The sequence below is a fragment of the Apteryx rowi genome, unplaced genomic scaffold (assembly GCF_003343035.1).
Source record: "Apteryx rowi isolate R43461 unplaced genomic scaffold, aptRow1 scaffold_25, whole genome shotgun sequence".
Lineage (NCBI taxonomy): Eukaryota > Metazoa > Chordata > Aves > Apterygiformes > Apterygidae > Apteryx > Apteryx rowi.
This window is the reverse complement of record NW_020448863.1, coordinates 2,829,611-2,841,510: the sequence shown is the minus strand read 5'-3', so window position 1 is coordinate 2,841,510 and position 11,900 is coordinate 2,829,611. Positions and strand designations below refer to the sequence as shown.

At 37.6% G+C, this 11,900-nt stretch overlaps 1 protein-coding gene across 1 annotated transcript in view; it reads right to left on the bottom strand.

Annotated features, from left to right (window-relative positions):
- SOX5 (SRY-box 5) overlaps window positions 1-11,900 on the bottom strand; it is a 453,937-nt gene that overhangs the window by 56,032 nt on the left and 386,005 nt on the right. The gene's annotated exons all lie outside the window — the stretch shown is intronic.

Genomic DNA, 11,900 nt, shown 5'->3' with positions numbered 1-11,900 from the left:
AAAAAAAAAAAAAAAAAAAAAAAAAAAAAAAAAAAAAAAAAAAAAAAAAAAAAAGAGAGAGAGAGAGAAGAGAAGAGAAGAGAAGAAAAAAGAAAAAAGAAAAAAGGACCGAGAAAGGGAGAAAGAGAGAGAGAGAGAGAATGAGACATCATCAATAAATAAATAATCTTCCAAAATCTTCTCCTACTGCAGATGCTGCATTTTCTTTCTGATGGGTATTTTTTATTTAGCACACTGACATATTTCAAGTCAAGAACTGTCGTCTCAACTTTTGTGATTCATTCCTCAGGGGACAAATGACAGACGTCACCATGAGAAATGTCCCAGCTTCCATGTGTGTCCAGGGATTCAAAACAAGTAACAAAAGCTAATCTTCATGGTTTGCCTGAGCCACAGGGCAATCTTCGTCTTCCTGAGAGGCCTTAGCCATAACAACAACCCCAACAATATTATACATCAACCACTGTGAAATTCACATCATATTTGGTCTGATAGTCTCTGTGACACCATTTTATATTTCTCTATCTTACTTGCTGTGTTTGTCTCATCTGCACAGGTTGTAAGGTGTTTGGGGTTGGAAATTCAAAGCTTTATTTTTCCTTAGCACTTATTTTAAGAGGATACATTCTCAGTTGGGTCTTGAGATACCACTACAGTCAATATAAGTATATAAATATCAATGGTAATGTATTGCTCATTAGCAACTAGAAGCTCCAATAAAGGCTGAGATCTCTTTGTGAAAGACGTAAAACAGGAACGGGGTGGGATTGTGTTTCCCTCTCAAAACTAAACCAGCAAGCCACTTTAAACATATTTGATTATTAGCATGTGAATACTTGCAATCACAGCCATCTGTTGAAAGTTAAGCACTAGAGTAAGAGTTTAATGGACAGATGTCAAAAACCAAGAGAAAATAGGCAAACTGGCTGTGCCTGGAAGTTTCATTGACCTCAAAAAAAAAGGAAAGAAAAAAAGTGGAGAAAATAAATACGATGGCAGGAGAGGCAGTGATTGTTGGTGTTTTATGAATAGAGGGGAATTCAAATGAAGTCAAATACAAGTCAGATGCCTGAGAGAGCAGGTAATGTAGTAACAAAGGCTTTCACTCCTCGGTCACAGTATCAGTTTCAAAAACTCATGCTATGTATTATTTGTGCTGTGCAGTACATTTGTAATGTGTAACACTGAACAATGGTACATTCTGCCCGCAGGTGCTAACAAAGCTTCTGAGATGCAATATGACAAGCGATAACATGCAGGAACATGGTTTTGGACGTGAAAAAACAGGGAGCATCAATACAACTAGTCTAAGACAGCCTTGTTAGTGTTATTTAGTTGTTTTGCTGGTGTTTTTTAATTAATTGTATATGCTGATAAAAGAACAAAGGTCAGATTGGAGAGCACAATGAAATGCTAACCCTACCCAGCAAGTCTGAAAGAGGAAGATAAAGATTCAGTGTGATCCGACTTACAGGGACTATTCCACAAACAGCTGTGTGAAAGGTATGGAAACACCACTAGTGTGCGTTCAGAGTACGGAAGCCCTGTAACAAACACTCACCATGACCAAATATTCAAGCTTTACTGCTCTGAGTCTAGGACAACTCATTAGGGGTGAAGAAATGAAGGTACATCATTCCAACCCTGGACATTGCCCAGTGGTTCCCTGGACAAACTCCTCCCTTCACTGGTACACAATTCTAATTCTTTTGAATAATTAAAAGAACCCCATTTCTGCTCCTCTAAGTGTAAACAGGCAGCAACTCCTTACTTATTTCTTCTCACTCTACTTTTTTCAGACTTTCTATTCTATTCAGTTTTGAATTCTTTTAATTTCTCCTCTTCTACTTTGATCACTGCTTGTTCCTTGTCTTACTGTACTTCTTAACCACCATTTATCCATTCCTTTCTGCTTATTCTCACTCTCCTTTCCTATCATCCATTCATGCATTCTCTCTCCCTGCCTCTTTCCCTAATTTACTTACTCATTTATTCTGTGTGTTATCCCCACCCAGTCAGAGCCAAATAGATGCAAATCAGACAGATAAAAATAATCAAAAACAATCCAGCCACAAATCAGTCACAGATTTAAATACATGTATTTATAAGCTGATGTTCATATCCATTCATTCTTTGAAAAGAAGACTGAATCCAGCAGTAATATAGGGAGAAGGAACAAGTGTTTGTGTGAACCAAAGACAAACTACTGTAGCATGCAGTTCAAGGAAAAGAAGCCTACTTTTATTAATGAATCAATATACCAGAAAGGCAACAGCTTTTTAAGAAACAGTATACACAGCTAGGGAGCAGCTCAATATGATCAGATTCTGGTCACAACAGGCTGGATTCTAGCTTTTCCCTTTCCTTTTGCTCCCCATTCAAAAAATGACAAAATTAATTGATGCAACTATAGGAGAAAGACAAAAGAAAGTAGAATGGCTGTTGAGCAGGAAAGGTTCAGGCTTGTGAGAACCTGAAGCTGGGGGACAGCAGATCCTAAGGTGACACATAAAGTTTGAAAACACAGATTAGATATCAGAGATGATGTCTAGTCCACAAGCAGAAGTAAAAATAATGAAGTTGGTGTGGACACTTGGTAGTACTGAAGCAAATGAAGATCACTGACAGGAGAGAACTCTACATGCCACTAGTCAATCAGGGACTAGAAGAGGCCTGCTGAGGACAGAGCCTCCTGGACATGTCTAATTTCTGTAAACCTTTGGGGAAGAATTTTCAAACATATTCCTTACCCTGAACAGAAAGCAAAACCTCTGCCTCAAATATAGCTTTCAGCCTTCTGCTGAGGTCCAAATAGTGAATCACAAGCACTAGACTATAAACTATATGAAACATAGTTAGACATCATGCTGTCTGTACCATCTTACACCTGTTCAGTGATCACTGAGAAATATGTTGAAAGCCATGATCCTCTTTACAGTATTATCATCAACCACCATTTTGATAATCTATGCAAACCAGATGATGACTCCAAGCACAGCGATGGAGATGATTCTCCAAGCATGGAGAATGTATTTCCCTATGCAATGGTCCAGGAGAAAGCTGTATTTTAAGAAGAATAAGTGGAATTTCAAATGCTGCCTTACACTGATTCTCAGTTCAGAGACAAATACACCTGAAGAGAGATAACATCTTACAAGAGAGTGAAGCACACAGTACAGCGTGGAGTAATCAGGAAGGAAGGGTGGAAGAAAACCTATAAAGCCTTCTACGCTTTGTGCAAACTTAAGTCTTCCTGCTATCAGATACGACGTCTCACCTCTATTTAACTCATTTTTAGGATTAAAAACAAAGATTAAAAAAAGTCTTATAAGATGTCCCTTATAAGAATCCCCTCTTAAGAGGTCTCTTCCTACAACACAAACCAACTGTTTTACTGAAAAGCAACATCAGGTTCAACTCTAAAGTGAAAAACATCTAACTTAAGAAATTGCAAGGGTCTGGAGTCTAACTGACCATTAAGATTACTCCTATACTCCCAACCATTTCAAAGAAACGGACAGAACCATACAATATGCAGTACATTTCTTAGACTGTCAATATTTTTGAGCTTTGACATTATTGAACTTGTCTGTTCATATTTAGTTTTAGGACATGATGACCTTTAGTTTATACCCAACAAAAGGGCAATGGTGTGACCATGTGCTGTGAATCAAGATGGCTAAATGACAACAATTTAGGCACCCATCCCATAAACTAAACTCAAACAAAAGAACATTTCCACTCCTACACGCCAATAGTTTCCAATTTTGAAACGCTGCATGGGTCAGAAAGGTGTCATTAGTCTTTATGTTGAAATATTTGTGTTGATTTTAACAGCAATGAAAGCAAGGCCTCAAAAGTGAAATGAAAATGAAAACTTATTCCATATCATTGCTGTAATACACTGCTGTTCAGCCTTGTGATATGTACACCAAACAGGGAATCCTCAAGCCACTTACACAACTTTCAGTTAACCTAAAAACCCAGACTCCAATTCTAGCACTCAGGGAGGTCATTTTGCTGTATTACAACTCACACAGGAATTTCAATGCATAGGCTCTTGACTGATTTATTATGACCAAGGCATTTAGTTGAAATCAGTGAAGCACTGCTGCTTTAAACAAGTTTATTTTTGTTATATATGACAAACAAAATAAGGATAATACCCTGCACTTAAGCAGATAGATAATACTTCTCCTTCAAAAGGCAGAATTGGGCTTCTGAAAAAGCAATTAAAATGTAATATCTATTGTTTGTTTATAACTAAATACCTCTCTTTCAGCTGCCCTGCTCATGTGCAATACTGCATGCCTTGCTAATGTTTTCCCATTAACCTCATACGAAAACCTGCATGGAAGCAAAATCATCAGAACAAAAGCACAATTTGATACACTTTAAAATGAGCAGGAGGTATAGTTATTTTTATAATGTTGCCTCTCTGTGCTTAAGCTATTAAACAAAAATTCCCGCTTCTCCCTAGGTCATCACCTAAACCATTCATAATTCTTCCAATATATTAAAGAGAAATATTCAGCTGAACTCTCCAAATGGACTAGCTCTAACCGCTCTCGGCTTGATGACTGTGACTTAAGGTTAGACCGGCTTTGAAAACTTTCCCTTGGGCATTGTTGTTACATGTTAACAATGCTCATTACTGCTTTGAGGGTTCACTAAAAATGAAATCTTGTTCTATTAATATGGAAAATGAGAATCAGATTTAATAGCAATTTTAAAAAGGGTTGAACAAAGTGTTAGGAGCTAGGTAGGTACAGATAGTTGATTCAAACACATACAGGCATTTGGTTTACAGTATCACCTTTTTATTAAAATATTTCTATTAGTGAACAGTAGAGATTAAAATCATTTCTTAAAAACAAAACAAAAAACAAACAAACAAAAAAAACAGAAAAACAGAAAAACAGGTGGTACTGGAAACCAAAGCAGTTACTGCAATAAATTTGTTTCTGATGTAAACCAGTTCTTCAGTGGAGTTACCACAGTGATGAATTCACAAACCACTGCGCTTAAATGTTTGGAACTGTTGACCGACTCAACACTTTTCTGTTTCATTCTAAGACCCATCATTAAAAATATACACACGAATGGCCCTGTTCTGACTTCACAGATTTGATAGCTTTGATTTTTGCATAATATGGAAGAAAAAATGGTATAAATTGAGATTCTCTCACTCAGAACACATGAATTTAATTTTCTTTACCTCAAATTTTATGTTCATATAAGAAGTGCAAAGAAAAGTGTATGATTATGGCAGAAAGAAGTAGTTTTGGATCTGTTTAGTATGTTTTTTTCTAAAAGTCATAAAGAAATTAGGAAAAAGAATTAACTCAGAACAAACAATTGGCATACATCCTACCATAAAACAGGTTTTTAAAGTAGTGTAAAGGTACAAAAGATGATAACTATAGAAACTGGAATTAAGGCTGCCTTCATCAGTGATTGGTAGAAATCCTTTCTAGATCTTATATGAAAAGAGTTCTTCATCTAGCTCTTTATAATATATATGAAAGGTATAAATACCAGATTTTCATCTTTTCTGTGCCTGAGTTTCCTTCAAAGATTGTTAGCCCAGCATTTCAAAGGGCCACGCTAATCATTCAAAACTTCAAAGGCTTTAAAGTGCAATTTGTTTGCACCAACTGTGGGATTCTCAGAAAACAATGATACATGAACACAAATTCATTAAGATCCCTTAAAATCTGGCCCAAAGAATCCATTGCAGGGTGAGTTATACTCAGCTTCCATGTTTGAGCTTGCTAGTTTTCATTTCGGGCCACTTTCAGATAATGACAACAAAGCTCAAGATCCTGAGATGCACTTACAATCTTTTATTTTATTTTTTCCTTAGAATTTTGAAGAGTTGGATAATTACTATTACTCTACCTACTGTATGTCTTTGTCACACCCATTTCCTAAAAGAAATTGTCCTGGCTCCCAGTGCTGAGGCATATATAGGTCCGACAGAGTCTGTCTGCTCTTCTGGCAGGGTAACATGTCTGTACAAGAGTTTCCCTTCTTTACCAAGTAAAAAAAAAATCACAGGTTAGATGGATTTGCCTAAAAATTGTGGACCACACAGGGACTATGGAAGATACACTACATGTTGAAAAGCTACAGTGTTCTTTCCTGGCCACAGTAACCAAATAACTTCCTGTTAAAACTCCCATCCTAGGTTTGCTCTACATTTCTTTAGTCTAGGGGAGAAAGACAGGTAAGTAAATCATGAATCAAGGAACAACAATAAATATTTGGATGTTAAGGCTGGGCAAACTGAAACTAGATGAGAAATATTCACTTTTTAACCAGAAAGTGTGGGTAACAATTTGAAGAACTAGAGAAATGGTGGAGTCTCTGTCTCTTGATGTTTCAATCAAGATCAGATGTGTTTCTGAAAGACAAACTTCAAACAAAGAATTTGTTATTCCCAGTACTAGGGTATATGATGAAATTCTACATCTTGTTTTGTCAGACTAGACAATCTAACAGTCTCTCTAGTTTTAAAGAAATCTGAGTCTTAGAAAGAAAACTTAAGAAAAACAAGTTCTCATTAGAAAAACTGTAAAGCATTCACAAACAGAACAAGACCTCATTTATACATTTCTTGCATGCAAGTTACAAGCACAGCCTTGTAACCAGCATCTCTCATATTAGAAAAACATTGCTTTTAGAATCAGTGACCACATGTCTCCAAGAAAATATGATTCTGGTAGCTGATCACTATGGTTCCAGGGCCACAACCCTTATTCCTGATAATAATTGGCTGCAGTCAACAGGACTGCTTTGCCCATGCCAGGCTGAACGCACTTGCTCTCGTCCAATTTGGAACTTGCATGGTATGACAGCCTGGACAACCTTGGAATCCAGACACAAGGCTAAGAGTCCAGGTCACTTAAAAAGCCAAATGAGCTGTAAGCCTGTATTTGGAGTAACAAAGACTTCCATCATCACTGCAGTACATTCAAAATAATGCTGAACAGTGGATAAAGAAAAAACCTAGGGATGATCTATAGCAGCTTTGAGTTTTGCTAAAAACTAACAGAATTTCAAAGTTCAGGGCAGTCAATTTAGCTAAATTAAAGCCATGTTAAATTCAGTTTTCCTTAAAATCAGTCTTCAGTTCTGTAAATGGATAAATGGTATGCAAATGTTAGCAAGGTGAGAATCAGCACCCATGACATCAGCTGGCCAGCCTTGGTCACACAGGAAGACTGTAGAAAACTCTTGATTAGAGCCTAGACCTCGTGGCTCCTTTGTCCCATGCCTTAAAAACAAGACAATCCTTCTATAGGATGTAACTGTAGGAACTTATCAATAGACACTTCCTATCAGAGACTAATAAGATCTGTTAGTTTCTGTGATAAAATATCATTCTAAACTGTGTGTTTAAGATTGCCTGCTCTTTACACATTAAGAGTTTTTAACTGGAAAACTGCCCAAGTGGCCTACATATTCATACATACCATATTCACACCATATGACAGTAATTGAAATAGAGTGACTATATGGCATGCATATTGGAGAGGAAACTTGATAAGGTCTTCTGGAAAAAGCTTGTTGGATGAAATGTTGCAGATGAATAGTGTCCCTTTCAAGGAAAGTAATAAATATTGTACATATATGAAGAAATCTACCAACAATTTATCCCTACTCTTAGTTTGTTGCGCAGCACCAGAATGTAAATGTATTCTTGCTGCCATTACCAGTATTTATTCTTATGCCAATAAAAAAATTCTTTTTTTGGGGGGGGTGGTGGTGAAAGAGCCGGGGGGAGGGTTAGGAAAAAGATAAAAGATAGTTCCTTTAAAGTACACACTGAAAAAAGCCATCCTTCTGCAACATACTTATTAAGGAACATACAGCAAAATGGGGAGTGGTAATGCAGAAGACCAACAAACAACAGGGATGCGTAACCTAAGAAGGAGCAGACACTTGCCATGTAAACTGCAATCCCTTTATCATTAGCTGACTCTTCTGTAATGAAGATGAAGTGTTTGCATGACGGTTCCACATGGAGATTCCTATGTCTGTACAGTTTTTCTATTAGAGGCTTGAAATCAGTAAAGTGGCACAGACATCATATTCTTGTAGGAAAAGAAAACTCAGCATTGCCCATTTGTTTACAACAAGTATGTTTCCCAAGAGCTTATTTTTTGATATATCCAGATTTTTGGCAACTAACTCAGAGCACCTGACTTCAGTAAATGTAATTTCCCATTTGAGAGAGGGAAATTCTCTGAGTGGCCATTTGACAAAATACTTATTTCATATTACATTGCTTCACTTGACTGGTACTGTATATAATCATTCACTGTTATCCATTAAGTGACCAGAGTAGTTAATAAGTAAACACTGCCAGCAGATTTACTGTAAATAAGGTTCTATATATTTCAGATCGTTGAGCTATAATTAAGGCATTTCACTATTTTATATACATCTCCTTAAGCGACTCTTTCTCCAATTTTTATTTATAGATTTTCTGTTTGCATTTTAAAGTTGCTGTATTCAGTAGGAAATTAAGTCAGGAAAACTCTGTGCCTGCTTTAGGACTGATACTGAATTAATTACTTTAAATCTGAATACTCCGCTTCTCCTGAAATTAAGAGCAAAGCTCATGCTAAAACGATTAAGGTTAACAGCATTTCTTACTTTGAGAACACCGAATTGCTCACTTGAATCAGGTATCAGGTTCTTACATCTTGATGCTTACAAGATTCCCAGGTGAATTGCCCCTCCTCTTCAGGAATGAAGCAGAGAAATAGATATTTTGCCGTACCTGTGGACCACAGCACTCAGCCTGCTCTAAAAACTGTTTCATGAGAAACTATGACAGGAACAGAGTCCTAAAATACTGAAGTTCCTCATTACAGGCTGTAGAAGGAAGACAATCACCTACCAGAAGTACCAGAGCCATAACCCAGGTATAATGGGGGAAGGAGAGAGCAAGAAATGTGTGAAAGAACAAAAACAAGTTGCAAAAATTTCACTTGGATATTTTTGCCCGTGTACTTCCTAAAGCTCCTCCACAAATATATCTTCATTTGTTAATGATGATATCAAATAGCAAAATAAGAACCATATTCCTTCTACTGTTTCCCCATTGACATTAAGAATATTTCCGAGGCAGGAGAGTCAAGCAAGCGTATCTGTTGTCCTTGAAAATACAAATTAACATTGTTCCTTGGTTATCTGATGTGTATAGGCGCGCAGTGACAGCTACTCAACTCATTCAAAAGCTTAATTTGCTCTTTGAACTGAGTTGTATTATCTGGTCAAAGAGTCTGGATAAAGGTACAGGAGACAGTGACAAACTCTTACTGCATCATAAGCGACTTTCAACAGAGCTCACGCTCAGCTGTAGCTACTCTCTTCCAGTTTGAGCAGAGATTAAAGAATGTGACATTTGTGCCTTAGAGGGAACTAAGGACTGTATTTGTGCTGCTTCCCTTGTGCCAAGCCTCCCTGCAAAGAATAGAGTAAGGAGGAAGTAGGGGTAGAAGAAGAACACTGAAAGGGAGGGGTTGGTGACAGAGAGATCATCTGAATTGTAGAATAAAATTTGCTTCTTCCCTGAGAGCTAAACTAAAACAAATTGATTCCCAAAAATGGTTCTAAGGAATTATTTTCCCTTTGCCTTTTTTCTTGCCAGAGAGTGCTAATAGGATGCAACATGGCCTCTTTATTCAGCTAAAGAAGTTATTTTATTTTATTTTAGGAGGTGGAAAAAGGACAGTGAGGTTATTATTTTGGGGGAGGAGAAGAATGTCAGTCCTTCTGGAGTGCTAGCTATCCAACTTACTTTCAGCCTTTTAATGCCAGTTAAATGTGAAAGCTAAAGGCTTTTGCACTGTAGAAAACTATCAAATAAGTCTTATCAGACTTATTCAGAATCTATTTCTTAGATTCAACAGGAATCCACCTTTACCTTTCATGTAGTTTTTGTTCATCTTCATTCCTTTATACGTACATTACCAAACTCCTCCAGAAAGCTGACTAGCCCTACCTTCTCTTACGGTATCCTGTTGTGAAGTCAAAACTGGGGCTTCAGTTCACCTTCCCAGCAGCACATTGTGACCCCTTTCCGTAAGAGCAGAAGACATGACCGGAACTGTGGAAAGCTTCAACTCGCCTGTACATTTCCTTTGGCTTTAACCCACACAGACTCTCTCTTTCTCTATGACAGAGTGTTTCTTTTTATTCTAGGTATTGCTAAAAGTGAAGCTTGCAGAAAGGGTCAATCAAACTTGCTAGACCTATACAGAAACTACAGAAGCTCAGACTTATTAGACCTATAGGGAAACTGTAATTCCAACCAAAAACACAGAAACAGGTCCAAGTTTGATGTAAAATTTCTTGAGTCTCACCGAATCTTTGAGCAAATCTGGTTTGTGTTTCAAACTAGAAACCAGCTGAATTCTGCTCTGCTCCTGCTAATGTTCTGAACAGTCAGAGTCCTACCCGCTTTAATCTCACAGAGGTGCCTAACTGCAAACTAGTCCTATTGATATAAGCTGAATCACTTAGATGCTTAAAAACAAATAAATGTTTGTTGACCTGGGATGCTTGAGATTATCAGATGACAGGCTGCAAAGAGGAGATGTGTGAGAGGGGGCCTTTATTTGTAAACAAAATTTCTGGGGACAGCTGAGTAGAAACGTACTAAACTCATTTATTTTGGAGTTTGCCTCACTATATGAAAGTTCCACTTTAATGAAATGAAGTGGTAGAAACACAACTCAATAGCTGTTAAATCTTTTTATCCTTTGATTTCATGATAAAAATGGGTGTGGTCTGTAAAACTCCCCCTCCAATGCAGCCCATAAAACTCCAGAGAGCCTGAAATCTTTGTGAAGCTTTGGCAAACTTCTCAGGAAATAACATAAGAAGCTGCTTTCTGGTCCATCTCATTATTTCCATGCTTACACTGATGTAATGGGAAGAGCGACACTACATATTCCATTAGGACATGTACAGTTTAATTCTTAGGGACTTTGTTCCCTCAACAGTGGTCTCTGGAAAAAATCTGAAATCCCTCAGGATTCAGTTTCTGACTCTCACTACAATGAAACTGCAAACATTAAGGTCCAATGACACTGCATGATCAGACTTCAGCCCACGCATGAAAAGCCTTACATCTAGCCTGGAACTCATGCCAACATGCCTCTTTTGGCACTTGCTGTACTCACAGTTTAAGAAGTTCTAGGCACAATAACATGAATGAAGGTCAAAGGGAATAAAATCCTGACCTCCTTATTTTCTTCAGATTTAGCGAATGTGCTGTGCATCATCCAAGTCTAGAGATAGCTTGTATACAATGACCTTATCTGGAATTTAATGTTCACCTAAGAGGAATGCGATGGCTGCTTCTAGATTCACCAATTTATATTGATAACAAATGGCTGCTGAAGCCTCATGTCCCCATGTAAAGTGTGAGCCTTCTACTTCTTAGAATCAAACTGACCAAGGGAAAATAAATGCAGTTATAAAGAAGCATGCCAGACTGAAAGCTTTTGCAACCAAAGGATTTCTGCACAGTTGACTAACAAGTGCTACAAGGGCAGTGAGACAATGCAAGCTCCTCTGCATTTCCCCACTAGCATGCTTCCACCTTGAAGAAAGCTGTAAGGTGCAGATTCTTCCAACCTACCTGGGCTACTGTCTGGAAGTGGCTTCTCTCTCCTTTAACTATACAGCACTTTGCTCCTAAACCAGCTGTCAAAGTTAAACATTTAAATCCAGATGGGGTGAAGACACTCCTGTTTTTCAAGCAACCAGGATGCCATTCACTGGCAACAGGGCTTTAATCTTAACTCATATCTTATAGGACGCTACATAACAACATATTCTAGAATCAGTGATGCAGGGCTGTATCAACACTAGTTAAC